This window comes from Camarhynchus parvulus, chromosome 2, assembly GCF_901933205.1.
Source record: "Camarhynchus parvulus chromosome 2, STF_HiC, whole genome shotgun sequence".
Lineage (NCBI taxonomy): Eukaryota > Metazoa > Chordata > Aves > Passeriformes > Thraupidae > Camarhynchus > Camarhynchus parvulus.
The window spans coordinates 146,656,829-146,674,617 of NC_044572.1; positions in this window are offsets into that span (position 1 = coordinate 146,656,829).

Sequence of the window (17,789 nt, forward strand, 5' to 3'; positions counted from 1 at the left end):
TTACAATTTGAAGAGACAGGGGAAAGTTTACAGCAAGCACTAATGGCAGTCAGAATGAAAACTGTCTCTGGAGCTCTTCTTGGGTTTGTGTTTCTGGTTCCTCCCTTTTGTCTTCCTCTCATCTGTTGATGATTGTGTTGTCATTTCCTGTAATTCTCCACAAAATCCATATGGCAATCCCTGAAAATGTAAAGGCAATGGCAAAGAAAAGCTAATAATAAATAATAATAAAGATTAAAGAATTTTTTTTTTTTTGGTAAAAAAAGTGTGCTGTTTTAGGTCCTCACCTCTAAAACCTTTTCTGAATATTGTTTTCTTTCCACCCAGGAATGAATTATCCTGTTGTGACTGAAAGGAGAAAGAAGTGCAAGCAAACACCCAGATAGTGTCTTCAGGGGCATTTCTACACATCCTAGGGGACAACCAAGCCATTTGGCTATTTCACAGTGTGCCCATCTGGTACAAGTCCTGACTGGGATCCAGTTATCTCAGGGCTGTCCTCTTCACACTTCCAATGAGGGACCATGTCTTGCTCTAGAGGTCAAAGAATTAATCAAGAATTTACCTTTTTTTCTCATCCCAGCAAGTGTTTTCCTGCTGTTCTGCAAAGCCTGTAGGGGTGGAAGGTGCTGTTTATGGAATATGTGCTATTCCTAAATACAGTGATTGTGACATTAGTCTGTAACTTTTGCTCAGGACTGATTTGGAAAGGATCTCACTATACCACTTGGCTGTGTTTGTTGTGTCTGCCCACTACCTCTTTCTTTTACAGTGAGACTAAAAAGTCTTTGGAGTGGAGACCATGTTTGTGTCCTGCTTTTTCACAGCCTAGGGGAAAGGGATAGAAACTGTTTTTACATTACACAAATGAAATCACCCACTGGGTTCCTGAATTGCAAAACCATTGGAAGCAAAAGCAAGGGAATATGCAATCAAAAAGGTTTTGAAAAACCTACTCAACAGAGACATGGATATAAATCCCAAAGCACATTTATTTCTTTATTAAATTTATTTGCATTAGAATGGTTCCCCTCATTACTAAGTTGCTACATTTTTTTCCTTTATACTCAATATTTGAGAACATCTTTACAGATCAATCAAATCTCAGCTCCACTGATTGCATCATCCACTGTTCAAACACTGGTTTGAAGTTCCTGAGTCATTTTCTGATGTCAGTCTGAAGCAACTGAATTGCCTCAAGTGACTGATACTCCATGTACAGCATTTAACAGGGAGCAAAGCTTGGTTCCCCTTCCAAGATGGCACAGCCAGAGTTAAGTTGAAAATAAATGGCCTCTTTTGCCCTAATCTTGCCTTTGCAGTGGGATTCTTCTGAAATTGCATTTGCCATCAGAAAGTTATTTTATGTGTGCACAGCGCTGCTGTTTCATTTCTCACTTCACACACTGGCAAGCATTAGGTAACATTGAATCCCACCTATTTTACCAGAGAAGGGCAATACTTTGGGAGCATCCTGGTCTCAAGTTTGTATAGATACCAGAGTTCCCCTGGTGCTCCCACACTGATCCAGTTTGGTGTTATGGAAAACATGACTTTCACCACGTTTCACACTGGATAGATTCAAGACCACAGTTAAGCAGAAGAATGAAGAGATGCAGAACAGAGTGGAGCAGCCAACACTGCATGCCAACACAGGCATTTCTAAAGCAAAGCCACCATAATTCTTCAGTCTCAGAAGTCTGAGGGTGGAGCCCAGGTATTTTAAGTATTTGTGTTGTGTCACAGAGCCCACTGTGACCCTTGGCACTTGGATACAGTGGTTTGCTGCCTTTAGAGTATAATTTAGATACACTTCAGCATGACAGAAGCGCAGTCAGTGACCAGAATGAACGTGTGCTTCCCTGTCCTTGTCTCCTTCATGCTGAATCAAGCACCCCTGAAACAACTCACTTAATCAAGCCTGGTGCAGATCCCAGTTGAATACTCATCTTTTGGCAGAATTTTCAATGTTAAATTTACTGTTCCAGATCACTGTGCTGCTGTTTGAGAAGCAGCGCCAGCATAAGAGGCTGGTGGGGAGGTCTAAGCAGTGCAAAGAGCCAGGGCAGAATGCATTTATATTGAACAGTAGCAGGAGTTAAAATGCTGAACCCAATTCCTACATGAATTTCTCAAGATTCAGCTTCTGCTAAATTATTTATATCCTTTTCTTTCCCTTCTTCCTAAAGAACCTTTTACAAACTACAGTTCAAACTTCTTGCCTGTCTCACGGAAGGTAAGTGCCCCAGAATTCAGATTGGCCCTCTGACACTTATCTAGTAAGTGAAGATGCTCTTTGAAGCAGGGGACACAGAACATGAAATTCCATGTAAAGCTGGATACTGAGTCCTGCAGACACCACTTCCTCAATGATCTTCCTATGCTGGAGATGGAAAAGTATTTAATCCCTTTTCCCAATAAGAAGTCTTCTACCTGTGCATCCAACCACAATTTGTCATTGCAGCCATAGGAGGAAGTTGGGACCTATAAGTTCTTTTCAGTCACATTAGTTCACATTTTTAAAGCATCACCTAATCATTTGTTCCTTAAAAAAATGTTTTAAAGCATTTACTTGCATTAAAAGAGCTCAGTAAAAGAGTATAGGAACAGAAAGTCATCCTGACACCTTCCCACAGACAATTGGAGGAGTTGTTCACCCTGGTTGAGTTGTCACTGTATTTCCAAGGCAGGAGACTCAACCAGGTGGCCTCACACACCCATTTGAGGAACCTTCTTCCATCACAGCTTAACAAAAGGCAGCAGCTTCTGAGGTGAGCCAGGCCAAGCCTAACTCAGCTGTTCTCTCACACCATCCCTCTTCTACTGAAAACTGTAAATCTTAGTAGCATTTCCTTTGGATATCCCACTAATGCTCTCTGGAACACTTTCTGTCTGGGAACATGTTAGATGCCGACAAACACATGGGAATTGCAGTTTCACATTCACAATTCAGTAGCTGCAGTGAGTCAGAATTCAGTTGAGTTTATTAGTTAAATTATTATTTCTCCTCACTGCCCAGACATCACAAGGAGGACATACCTCTCATTTTTTTTTCTTTTATTCCTGGCTTAACATCTCATTTTAATTCCAAGTTTTGTGTTCAACTACTACAAAAATCCTTACTCACCTTGAATTATCTGGCCTGCATATTTGTGAGCCTCCATTCCCCAGGTATTGTCAGCATAGCAAATTGGCAGATAAAGGTGGTGGCAAGTCACAGGGTGACTGATTTGTATAAATACAGCTACTGCTGCTGTGACAAGCCTGGGCAGAGTTTCAATCCTGGCAATGTCTGTGTTCTTTTCAGCAAGAAACACTCAAGAACAAATTCCAAAAGAATATCTGGCTTGTGGGTTTTCTCTTACTAAGAGAACAATCAGGAAACAAACAATCCAAAAAAAGTTTCACATTTTCTGATATTGTTGAAATGCAAAAGAATGCTTAAATATTTTTCAAGCCCTCATTTGCTCTCTCTTTGGCTGTCTTCATCATGTCCATAGCAGAAAGAATTAGAGGCAAACAAAAGCTCACCTCTTTTCTATACCAAAAGATCTTCATTCTTCATTTCTCATCTCCCACCAACACCAGCATGTTTAAAGGCTGAATTCTGCTGCTTCTACCCTCCTTCTGTTTTTTAGACATCCATGTATTTTTACCAACTCCTGAAGTTTTATGGCAAGTCTCACCATTTTTTAAGTCTCAGGTTTTTTAAGGTTTTTTAAGATTCTAAGGTTCTAAGATCATTTGACCACCTTTAACAAAAAAAAATCAAGTAGCCAAAGATGCGGACTATCATTGAACATCCTAATTATTGCTGTAAAAATAATCTATAAAACAATTTTTATTGCATGTTAATCTTATTAATAATATTTACACCATGCTAGAATTTCTGCCAAATTGTCATAATACCTGTCTGAAATACCATTAAATTGGTTTTTCTTCCTTAAAAAGTTCTAAGGGGGTCTAAGTTGAGACTGCATATACTTGGTTTAGTCCATATTTCATATAAACCCAAAATTCAATCTTTAAAAGATGACTAAGATCTTAAAAAGTGATCAAAGGTGAAAAGGTAAAAAAGGCAATGCAAAAAATATAGGGGTGAGCTGTTTCTCTATTTACCAAGAAACTGTGAAACAACAAACAGAAGTATGAAGAAACCAAGGGAAAGCAGCATCAGATGCTGCCTTCTGAAGAATTCAATGAATATCTTGGCATGAGCTGCAGGACAAGGAAGAAGAATCAGTGCCAAGTGAAAAGTTGCATTTATTGTACCTTTTATGCACTACATGGCTTAGTTAGTAGCCCTGCAAGTGGACAACTGAAAAGACAGACCATATAATATAAGAAAAATTAGATTGAAGGACATTACAGATCATCCAGTCCTTGTGTGTGAATGGAGGATTAATTCATCTGAAAACATCCTTGGCAGGTGTTTGCCTAATGCATTATTAAAAATTTCAGTGACAGAGATTCCCATCTTGGTAAACAATATTCTTCAGTGTTTGTTGTCCTTAAAAGTTTTTCTCCTTTTCTGACTTGAATGTCTCTTTCTAAACTTACACTAATTATTTTTTGTTCTGCCAACAGTAGATATGAAGAACATTTTAATCTTCTCTTTCTGAAACAAACTTGCCACAGCTGTGAATGCAAGGGCAATATTCTCAGGAGCAAAAAGCCCCAGACACAGTATTTTCTAGGTTCCTCTTTTCCTCTCGATCCCTCCACCCAGTCCACATCCAGATATTTTTCTGCATGGTCCATGTGTCTTGAAAAGTTATACTCTGTGCTGGGCTCAGGACATCTGAGGCCCTTCTAGTATTGAGCAGAGTAGAAGGTGATTTTCTCTGAGCCATTTGTTTGAGCATCTCAGAAATTACAGAGTTGTTCACCAGTATCACCTTATTTTTAATTGGTGGATTATTAATGCCTCCACACCCTCTTCTGAAGACTTCTACCTAAGCACTCAGTCTAAAACATCTTCCTGGGTATCTGTGCTGTGACATTCAGTCATCATCCACCTGGATGATGTCTCCCAGGGCCATCCTTCGAATCGACTGCCTCCTCACAAGAGAGGCTTCATCCATTTCCCTTTGCTTTGCTCCTCGTTCCTTCTGCTTTTTGGACACGTTTTCAATGAGCTTGCTGGCGTCACTGAGGGTTTTCTGTGTCCTCTGACCTGCAGTTTTCTTTGTGCCTTCTGCCACACTTGGATCCGTGGCCTTTAAGGGTTTGGCTTTCCCGGTGTCCTCCTGCTGCTCTTTTGTGTGTCTCAATCTGAATCGGCGCCAAGAAGCATTTTGGCAGGGCTCAGGGATGCTCTCAGGGCTGTGGGGCTCTCCATGCACTTCAGACACCTGCAGAGTGGGGATTAATGGCTTACACAGTGTCTTGGGAGCCTCCTCAGCATCTGCCTGCTTAGTCAGCTTAGGGGTTGTCTCTGAAGGCAAAATAATTTGGATTTCTCCAAGGGGTTTGCTGCTTTTAGGGGGTAGGGGATCATCTTTGTTCTCCAGAGCAGCCTTCTCATTCAGCTTTGTCTTTTGGAGGTTCCCCAGCTCCCCCTGAGCCAGATTCTTGACCCGTTTCACATGGAGTTCATTCTGCATGGAGTTGATCACCATCAGCTTCTGGGCAGCCATTTGGGCTTCTCTCTGGAGGCTCATAATCTTTTGGAGCTGGGCTTCTTTTACTTCCACAGGGATCTCCAGAGGGGCCAGCTTCACTGGTCTCTTCAGGGCCATGTTCTCTGTGCTACACAATTCATTTGCACGATGCAGACTGGGAGACAAAGCCCCCTCCTTTTTCACCTTTTCTGGACACAATTTTTTCTCTCCCTGGCACAGCTTCTCTGCAATCCTTGGAGATGGAGGCTGGAAACCAAGGTTTCTATGATCACTTCTTGGCTTCCCTCCCGGTAGGAGGAGAACTGGATTTTTCTCAGGCTGCAGGTTCACAATCGTGACTTCACTGACAGTGCAGTTATACTTGGGCTTTTCTTCAGCCATTGGAGCACTCTGAAAGAAAATAAATAAATGTGGAGATCACTCTCCTACATTGTGTTAATCCCCAGTTAGGTTTTTATGCAATGTTTAGAAGTTTGAAAAGAGTGTGAAACCTGGTGTCTCTTGAAGTGTACTCCTGTTAACCTTAAATCCTCATCACTGTGTTCCTTAAACTGCCTCATCCAGGGTAATCCAAAATAAAGGGCAAATTTAGTCTCCATGTCTAGAGAATAAATTAACCTCCTAGCTGAGGAATTAGGGCTTGTCTCCTCCATGTCTGTCAAACATTTCCATCCCTCTTCCTACTCTGGATCAATATCTGGATCCATGCTGGTCCCAGATATTGAGTCCTTTCTAAGCAGTGAGCAGGGCCAGACTGCACACTGCATTCACTAATTTAAAGGAAGTTTAGGTCCTCTACAAAACATGGAAAATACCAGAGAATAAGTGTTGATTTGGGGAAGCTGCTGGTTGAGGTTCAGGCATGGATCCTTCTCTTCTGACATTCTGTGATCTGGATTTTGCATGTACTAAAATGTGCTGTATGGGGTAGAGTAAGTTCCTTCATTTCCACCAAAATTCTGTCTACTTTCACAAGGTACTTTTCCATAAAGAAGAGACCAACAAACTGATAATGATTTTACTCATGTCAATGGAAAATACCCTGAAATTAAATAAGATGTTGTTCAGAATACTGTGGATATTGTTAAATTTCAAAAACAGTGTGTCTGGGGTATTAACTAAAGACACTGCTAAACGGCAGATGTGGCAAACCAGGAGTTATTCACTTGTCCTTGTTCAGAATAATGTTATGGTATGGCTGGGAAATAATGTAAGAATCAATAACCAGTGACCATTATCATCAATAATATAAGAATCTCATGGTACACAGGTCTTTGCTGTTCAACTTTCTAGTCCTGCATGGGCAATGACAGGCTCATGGGCAGCATCAGGAGATGGGATCTGCTCTTGCTTCTGCCCAAACAAGGAAGTCTTCTTCCCTAAGGTAAGTTTTGCATTCCCACTCTGGTCTTTGTACACACTGTAGGTTTCATGGGAGAGACAAAAACAATATTCTTGGCTGTATTTCAGTACCTCAGACATCTAGCCCTTATTATCACAAAGATATGTTATTAAATTACAGTATTAACCTGGTTTTCCTCTGGCAAATAAAGAACATGAGCTCCTTTCATCTCATCTAATTAAGTCTGTTTTGCTAATTCCTGTTCGCTGTTATTGGTGGGATTTTTTTTAAGTGCCCAAGCTTAGTATCATTGTAAATAAAAATGATACTCATTCTGCCCTTTCAGTTTCTTTGTGTTTTCCAGGAAAACACTTAAGGCTGCCCATGGCTCTGTAAATGTGAAGTGAAATAAAACAAACATAAATAAGTCCTTGTACTGAAATGTAGGCATATAAAGCAACGGGGCATGAGAATGAAAGCTCTAATGCAAATGGAGATATGGGAGTGGAAAGGAAGAAAAGGCAAATAATGTAGTATCAATGCATTATCATTTTGGAAAAGATTTTAGTTAAAAAGACTTTTACTTGCCTTTAAAAATCTAAGTATTTGTCTGAGACCCAGCCACCCAGCCAAGCCTAGAGAACAACCTGCCTAGGAATGTATCTTTTTGCCCAGGACCATTTTTTGTTCTCATACTGGTTTCAGACAATAGTGACCAAGTGATTGGTTCATTCTCTGCTGCACTCTTCTGAGGACAATTCAGACATGTTAAGAAGTCTTGCAGTAATCTTATACACTACCTAAATCTGATTGGAATCCCAATGTTAATGCACTTAAACCCCATCCAATGCTAATGTGCAAGACAAGCTGCACACATTACTCAGTACCTTCCAGAAATATCCATCAGCTATGTATATACTTCCACTTAAAGTTTAATTAAATAATTGGCCCAATCTTGTGTAGGTAATTGCTCTGTGCCCAAAATTTCCTTTGCAGTCAATGAGAGACCCATGTAAAGAATGACTGCTTCAGGTCCTCTGGATCAAAGTATTATGATATTGATATTATCCAAGGGACTACCATCCTTTATTTAGAAACCAAAACCTTCATGTAATTTAAACACTTTCCTTCCTGGTTGGAGCTTTCTGATGCTTCTGATATAAACTGCACAGTAATGGGACAGCAGAAATAGAAGTGTCACAGTACATTACCACTATTTAACTAAATTTACAATATGCCCAGTGGCAAATTGGCATGGAGTGGTTTCAGATCCAGGAAACTTGATGTCCCCTTTAAACAGGAATCTGATGTCCCTCTAAAGCCATCTTAGTACCCAGACTTAGGTCCCTAGAGACAGGTGCTTCCACTATTTGTAACTCTTTTTGATTTCAGGAGTCTGCTCATTGCAGGACAATAAACACTTGATTATAGGCTAAAAGTGAAATTTGGGAGAGTCTTACAAAAACCTTCCACATCAGATTGATGACTGGATGAAGAGAAGGGATTGAACTGAGGTTCCTTTCCAGTGTTGGTCCTCACCTGTGTTGTTCTACATCTGATGAAATCAAACAGACACAAAGCAGCCTCAGGCACCCTGAGGTGTCCTATTGGCAGGCACCTGGCAACAATGGGGAACCAAAGGGAGCCAAGCACATGGCATGGGTTGAGATAACCTGACAACCAGCTGGATTTCAGCCAGGAAGTCAATCTGTCAGCAGGGAAAAAGAGCAGGTTGTTGTGCTGTCAGAGCTCTGCAGGGCTTGAGCTCCAAACCACTATTTTATGCACGTCACTTCCCCATATGGCTCCAGAATATTTCACCAGTTCAGACCTGTCATGGATATACCTGCCAGGAGGTGATATTTGGTTGGTAGCATGCATGTTTACAGATACATCATGATTGAAGGGAATCCTTTAAAAATCTAAAAATGTTCAAGGTAAGTTGGATGGGGCTTTGAGAAATCTGGTCTAGCAAAGTTTTCCTTACCCATGGCAGGGGGGTTGGAATTATCTTATCTTGAAGGTCACTTCCAACCCAAACCATTCTATGAATCTATGATCTATGATCTTTGCTTCCTTTAAAAATCCCTGTTTTCTTAGTCACCCTCATGAAGTTTCCTCTCCTTGCTCAATGAAACCAAATTTGTAGTGCATTTCATAAGAGATAAAAAAATGAAAGCAAGCACGTGCACAGGCACACACACAAAACCACCACTCTAAATCCCAAACTCTTCCTACATAACAAAAAGCTTTAATCTCATTGCTACAGGATAATCTGTAGTGATAAGCAGATGTTACACAACTCTGATGCTTTTCCTTCCCATCATCACGTGTACCAACTGATTGCTGCAGTTCAAAGGGGAGGACAGAAATACCTAAGAATGGAAGTTCACAGATCAAATCCTCCAGCTTATCTGGCTGAAAGCTTCTCCCAGAGTGGATTTTATTTTAGTTCAGTTCCAAAATAAACACCAAGCCTTCAGTGTGCTTTAATTCTCCATGTGATGCCTGAAGCTCTGCCACTGCAAACCCCTCTGGCATGCGGAGATCCATTACACATGCTGTCATTCATCAGGGGAGAGAAACAATTCAGTTTAAACATCTAGGGATGAATGGCTTTGCTTCCACTGCAGATTGTGCATGTACAGTAAATAGCTCAGGTCATCATGAATGAACAATGCAGAAAACAGAGGCAGCACCTGAATAATTCCCAGAAAAGCCTTACATATGCAGCCTTGCCCTTTGTCAGATGGCATAATTATCACACCTGCAATGTCAGGGACTTAAATCATCATTTGCTGTGCTAGAAAAATTTAAGAATGTTATATTGTCTCACTGTGAACCAGTGAGTCTGAGGTGGTCAGAGGGCCCATTGGGAAGAGAATGATATAACATAACCATGTTCATAATCATCAGTACTGAGCACAGTGCTAACATCACACTTGGCTGTCTTGGATCCCAAAACAAACAGGTACCAAGGTGGACTAACTACAGGGATTTCATACAAATAAATTCTTGCTGTTTTTCCTCAGTGCAGGATCCAGAGATAGAGTCTCATTCTGCCACAACTCCCTTTGCACCACTGGTATCTTAAAACAGCAGTGACAGCAAGAAGAGTTCCAAAACAGAGCAAAGAAATTTGAGTGCTCTGAAAACCAGCTCATTATCAGGGAACTGGTTTAAAATCCCTTTTCCACCACAAGCTGCTCATGAGATGGAAGGGAAGAGGTTTTTTCCCTCTGTGACTGTGTTTTTCACCTGTAAAGTTGTACTGACTCCCTCTCCTGAACCATAGGGCACTAGAGAGTATAAGCTACCCAGCAACAGGAGAAATCAATTACATTAGTTTCCAGAACAGGTTCAATTCCAGTAATTTTCAGAAAACAAGTGCTCTATAAAAGGTGGTACCTGTTGAATAATCAAAGCCTGAAAAATTTCTATGATTACTTGAAAATTATGTCAAGTACAAATTTTGCTTTTAGAGGAGTTGTTCTTACATTTTGGGTTTCATTTTGCAGGAGAGTGAAAGTGAAAACATTGTGAAACATGTTGTGAAAACATTTCCAAATTGTTCATAAAATTTGGCGGATCTTAAGATTAATTACCCAATTTTATACAATGGGCCACACTCGTATTCCTAATGTTATTATTATTTTAATAGCTCCTCCCTGAATTCATGAGGAGACCAGTTTGAGTTCCAGGAAACCCACAGCAGATTATTCCTTGCAGGCACACTCAATTTCCAAACCATGGAGTCTCCAGATTTCCCAAATGCCTCCCAAGCTTTACTGAGCAGCCTCAGTCTTGGGAAGCTTTTTACTGGGATTTGCAATATTGCAGCAAAGAAGGGGAGGTGCAGAACTCCAGTCCTAATGACAAGTCACGTAAACTAAGTTTTACAACTTCCACCTCTAAATAGGGACATTGTTCCTTATTTAGATCATGACAAAAATTTATAGAAAATGAGTAACTAATATTAGACTTCTAAATCCACATTTAAGATATAAATAAATTACCTGTTTTTCAACAATAGCACTGGATTTGACTCCTTAAATTCAGCCAACTTATTTAAGGATCTAGACTGTCACTCAAAATTCCAGCTTCAGCCTCAAAAATCTTACTGTCTATTGTTAGGATAAGGAGATTGATTTCCCAAGTTCTGAGCATCTGTGAACCCCTGCCCTCTCAACAATTCTGTTTGAGAAGTAAGGGCCTGTACATGGAGCTGGATCACTGCTGACGAGGGGTGTGAGTCTGACATCACAGCACAAGGCTAAACCTTCTCACTGCTGTGAGGGAAGAGAGGCAGAGATGAAAAATGCAGTATTTCCTGCTAACTACCAGCTCCTGCTTATGTTACATGCCCACAAAGATCACAGCACGAGCAGAACCTGCAGACAAAAAGATTGAGCTCTTCCCTTGCTGTTTTTTTCTTAATTTAGGGCTTGGCACTGTAAAATCCAGAGTGATGGAAATATCTGCTGTGCTGGGAGCTCATGCCTAGGAATTAATGTGGTGCCCTGCCCTATCCCACTGATAACAGAAGCCAGCACCTTGGAGTCAGGGAGAACAGCTCTGCCATCACTCAATCTGCCTGTTTTCTGGGTGCCACTCATCCATTGCACTCAGAAATAGCCAGGGAGACAAGCACCTTTTCTCAGCTCTGCCAGACAATATTTCACTCAGAACAGAAGAATGAGCATCCCTGTCTTCTGAAATGGAGGTGTCAGTAGTGCCATTATTTTTCTTAAAATACATGGTCTAGAAAATTCACTTCTTCAGAGACCCTCAAGCCCACATATCCCATCTCTCCACAGAATTGGGGGTTCATTCCTCCTGCCAGAATTGTTTCTTTTTTGGTTTTCTTTGGCCAATTAGGCCAGAAGGGAAAAAGTGACATGACTGCATGGTCTGCTGGTAAGGGCAGCTTTGGATGCACCCTTTGACAAGGGCAATTTAATACAATTGGCTTCACTGCCAAAATCTTCTGGAATGTCCAGTTATAAGGCTAAAAGCTCCTCTCACTTTCTTACCCCTTGCTGCAACATGTTTTTTATCTCCACATCTCTAACAGAAGGATTTGAGGTGTTTCTAGCCCAGGATTGTCTCGTTTTTGCTAGGACTTGCTCCCAATGGGTTGTTTAAGGTTTGGTTTCATCAGCACTGTGGATTCCCTATAGTAGGAAGGGATTTGGGGGGGCATTTGGGAGCAATATGAAGGCTGTGAACAATGGACAAGAGCCAGCTCTGCCCTCTCCAGCTGCTAGGATCCAGTCTGAGGTGCGTGCCCCTCCACAGTGCTGGGTAGTCACCAGCTCACTGTCTCTGAAAGCAGCTACTTCAGACATCACCTCAGACTGGGGGGAGATGCATCTTCCAGAGATCCTGTCCCACTTCTATGACTTTGTGGCTCCAGTGGCTAAAGGTAAAGGAGAGAAGCTCAGACCAGGGAGCCAGCAGTGCTCTGGAGCCTGCAAAGGAGGCTCCAGCTCTTTAATGGTTGGGACAGGCCATTAAACCCTTTGTGATAATTTCCTTATCCCCATTCTATGGCTATTACTCACTTCAGACTCTCACTCCTTAAATACATTTTTCACAGGTTCCTATTAAACTGTGGGTAGCATATAGTGTTATACCAGTGTTGATGTTACAGCAGAATTACCTGCTAGTCCTGCTAATCCACTGATGCTTTGACAGCAGGGATCTTACAAATAGAAATTCTTCATGAAAAACGATTAAATATGATCTGAAAGGCCACAGCTTTCCAATTCCCTGAAAACGTATAGTTTCCTTGTTGAATGCTGTAGCATTTAAGACCAGAAGAATCAATGACAGCCCATCCTCTGATCCACTAATGACATGGATGTTGAAGGATTTTGATGTCACTTTTTTTATCCTCAAGCCTATTATCCATCTCTTCTGCCTTTCTCTCTTCAAACAGAGGCTGCTTTAGAGGGATTGCAGTGGGTGGGCAGGGAATGTAGGAACTGTTCTACTTTTTGTAGGGACTTAGTCCACAGCCAGAGACAAGTCACTGAATATCTCTGAGCCTCACAATCAAGGGATGTCCTTTAGATATTTTGTAGGAATTGGGAGTCTGTTAAATCTGCTGCACTGCTTGAGGAAATCGCTATAAACTCTTTCAACCTAAATTTACCTCTGGTTTCAGCAGGACAGGGTTTGGCGTATTCCACACTGCCCAGAGGTCCTAAAGTGCTGCAGTGTTGCTCAGTTCCTGTGCTCTGATCTGGGAAGGGCCACATTTCAATGACATGTGGATCCCTGCACCATTTGGAGACTGCTGTAGGACGTTCCAGATGGTAGGCAGAATTCATTAATCTATGTCATGAAAATTTAATTCGTATGAAGGTAGTAAATTGTTTATGTATCAAATAGGCAGGACTAATACATAAGCATTCAGGGCTGAATCACACCCTGATACAGGCACACGCAGCTCATAGTGAACTCAGCTTTTTGGCTGTTACAACAAGAATCAATTGAACAGAATTATTAAGTGCAGATACTCTGTATTTGGGTAGAATATGCCAACACAATAGCTGCTGCACTGTTAAAACAACCTACCCCTCCCCACAGTACTTTTAACTCAATCTTAAGAAGCCAGCAGTGATTGAAGAGAGAAAAAACATAATAATAGAGAGAGCATCTAACAGCCTGGGCTTGCTGCTGCATTTGCATTGACGTCAGAGCAAACAAGATTAAATGAAGGCAAGCACAGCTACAGAAATGTGACCTTAAACACAGCCTCAGAGTTGCAGATACTGCCAAAATCTTAGCTGTAACTCCACCTGGCTGGCTGATATAGGCACAGAGATAAAGTCTGTGAGATCCCAGCAGCAGCTGGCACGCGGAGAGCTCTGCTCACCACAGAACTCAGGGCACGGTGCCACAGAGAGGAGCCAGGGTGGGGCAGAAAGGATGTGCTGACACTATCCTCCACAAGGAGCCACTGAGGCTGGCAGGATGCACAGCAGCCTCTCACTGCTGGGGATGCTCCAGTCCAGACCAGGATTAGGGCAAAGATGGAAAAAGGCTTGATCTCATTTTCCCTGTCACTCGTTCTCTTTCCCTTTGCCCACTGTAACCTTGACACTTTTGAGATCCAGTCTTGGAAAGCCAAAGCCACTGAGAGGAGCATGGAACAGTGGTTAATGACACCTTCAAAAAGCTGAGAACAATTGCAGCTAGAAGTTTGTTACCATAGGAGCAAAGCCCATTCAAGTCTACTCAATCAAAAAAAAAGCACGATTACGTGGTGACACTGCCAAAATCTGAACTGTTCACTGAACAAAACCACAAAAAATTATCCACAACCAATTAAAAAATCCCCCCTGGTAAGAGAACATCCTTTCAAAAATCCTGAGCAGGGAGATCCCAGCCTCCCCAGACATTATGATTTCGAGTAAATGAAGGTATTTCTTTTCATTTAAAGGATGCAATTACCTGCTGTGCATCACTTAAACCTCTCAAAACCAGGCTGACTTGGGGTATAGAAGATTTAATGACCTCACTGGGTCTGACTGCCTTACGATTATTTCACTTTACATTTGCCACAAAAGAGATTCCGTTTTGGATCTGTGGGGTAAAGCACCTCTCTAAAGATTCAAATGGAATCAACCAGAACAGCAATTTCAGGCTGTTTCCCCAGTTTGGAGAAGATAATCCAAACACAAAGATAAATCTTTTTTATGTCTCTGTATTGATGAGTTGTTCTGGTGTGGTTCAAGCACATGGGGAGAGCTTTGACAGACAAGTTATGTTGTAGGACCTTCCCCAATCAATTTGTCTCAGCTGAAGAAAACTGGAGATAGTTTATCTGTGAGCTACTGAGAATTAAATTCTTATTGTCTTTGCTCCTTAAGGTATCTACAGACAGCTGGACAATTTTGTGTCACCTGCGACTTAGAGTCTATAATAAAACCAGGTAGGTTCCCTGGTGGGGGTAGAGATGCAATAATTAAACTTAGCCTAATGCAGCCTAAACTTAGCCTGCATTACACTCAAGGCTCCATCCAGATGCTCCTGTTATGGGCTAAGCAGAGTGCAATGAGCAGCTAAAAACCCTTTCGAAATTTTATCCCTGTGGTGTACAGAGTCCATGGGGACTTGCTGCCTCTCTGGTCTTGTTCCAGGCACAACATTCAGACAGTATTTTGGGGAAATATCAAAGCAGGAGCTTTTGAGAGCCTCTTGGATCAGATTTCAGGACCTTGCATCACTTTCTGATCCCAGCCTGAAGAAAAGGAGAGAGTTGTGTTGTGTTATTCGGTTTTTTTTGTTTGCCCATGCAGCTTTGTGGGTACAAATACTTCTGCAGAGATATTTGGCTTGGATAGTGGTGGGTTTGTAAAATCCAATAAATCTCTAATCTAATCAAATTTCACCAAGCAATTGTTCCTCATCCTTAGGACCCCAGGAATCTAAGCTGTATTATGCTACCTAGCTTATTACTGAAGGTCACTGAAGACTCAATGAATCCTTCACTGCATTTCTTCTGTCCTCTCTTTGATGTGGCAAAGAGCTGTTGTTGCAAGAATTGCAACTGGTCCTGTTTTAGGACCAAAAATCTTAGAATATCCCATGCAGAATTTGCTGATCCTGCCCACATGGATCACTGGTGCTGTCCTGGAGACACTTAATGTACCATTGAAAGGCATAGAGCAGCAGTTTTTATTTCTTCTGAATCATGAGGTGTGAGATCTTGGCACTTGTGACTTGTGCTTTTAAGCCTTTTCTAGTTCATCAGCCAAGAGTTGCTTTTTTGATTCAACACTTAGCAGCTGACTTTACTTAATTTGGAAACACAAACAGACCCTTTGCTTCACTCTGACTGTGTGTTTAACTCTTGGCCAAAAGACAATCAACTTTAAGACAAAAGCTGCTTTCAGCTGCAGCACTGGCTTACCCCTCTGTCTCCTGACTTACAAGGAACCATGTTATTGGAATAAGGAGCATCTCATCCACCAAGCCTCGGAGCACTTGAATTTTTATGTGTTGGTGATTTTCCAGTGACCTTGCCAATGAACAGGACACCTTTACTTGCAGATGCCCCCATTAGTCCAAGTGTTCATGTGGGAGGAAGATCTATTAATTTCATTGTGGAATTTCTGAATTCAGCTTGCCAGATCCATAGGAATTGTAGTGACTGTACTCATCTCCCACTATTTTATTTCTTTTTCTCCTTCTTATTACCATTGCTTTGCACTCAGGAGTCAGGGTGTAAAGGAAAACAGCTTTTCTCATTGAAGTTAAACACATCTCACTGCACAGGACAAACAAATCCTGGAAAATTATCAGCTTTCCAGCACAATGCCAGGACTAAGGCAGCTGGGTGATTCTCCAGGTAAGCTGCTGTCCCTTGAAGGCACAAGGACCTTTTCTGCTATGTGAGCTGGTCACAGAGACATTTTCAGCTCTCCTGGAGAGTATAATGTAAAGTTAGAGCTTTTCCAGTATGGTCCAGAACACCAGTCCAGGTGATTATATTATCCATAGGTTAGTATATGGCATAGTATATAGTATATATCCATATCATTATCTATGGATAATTATATTATTCATAGATAAGGATATTATCCATAGGAAGACCCTCCTAAAAATCTGGGGTTGTTCTGCCCTTGTGCTCAGAAATTCATCTTTCAGCAAAAATCTTTCTGTTCACTTTGGTGGGTTTTAGAAATAAACCAGCAAGGAAATCTTCAGTATTATCCAAAGTCAGGTGTCTGTGATGTAACACAGAGCTGCAGCCTGGGAAATCCTTCCAGATCCCAGCAGGCCTTGATTCTGCTCCCTTTTATAATCAGTGAGGGTCCTGCCCTTGATTTCAACAGGTGCAGAATCAAGACAGGGATTGTTTCAAATCCACCAGGACAATTCAGCAAGTTGTATGTAATCTTCACCCCATTTTATGTGTGGCTAAGGAGAAAGGATACCTCCCACACATATTCCTCTTGGGCATTCCATATGTTCCTCAGCTGATGATCCAGTGAAGCTCACTCACTACATATGTGCAAACAGCCCATTCAAGCATTCTTAAAAGTGTAGAAAAGGGAATATGAAGCCTGTCCCTGTTCAAAATTCCATGCAAGGCCTCAAATTCAAGTGTTAGTAGAGTCTTGCTTCCTTCTGATTTTCTGAAAAAACACAGGGTTTTCCTCATCAGTAGAACTGTGCACTCATTAGTTTCCTTAGGATGATCATCTTTGGTCTGTTAAAAATATCTCTGTCTATACCAACAATTTTATTTTCAGCTTCAAAAGTCACCCAAACCAGCAGTGTCTCTCAAAGACTCAGATGCTTTCTCTTAGCACTGTTTAGCACCACATCTTGTTCCTAGCTTAGGGACCTTGAGTCTCAGGTCTGTGGCTCTCCTTGTTTTGTCTTACCACATATTCTGCTCCTGATCCCTGCAATTTACTTGAGAAGAAGGTAATTTCTCCCTATAAGACTTGGAATGCTTTTTGGGATTTGTTTTCTCTGCTGAGAGGTGCAGTGGGCTACCCTAGCCATCAGGGTGGTGTGTCTTGGCACACCCACACATCTTTTGTATGCCTGTATTGCTTATTCTAATTCAGCAGCCTACTGCCTTATCTAGTCAGAGTGCTTTGAAAGGCAAATCCTATCAGAGCATAATGGGAAGGAAGTTAAAGCTATTAACAGCAGATTCTTAGCGGGTCAGGGGGCAGAAGGGGAGCTTTCTAATCATCTTCAGATACATTTTCTTCCCTTTCTCATAGGCTTGAATAATAACTAAATATCAGCTCTCAATAGCTTTAGATTCTATTAGCACATTCAATCAGTAACTC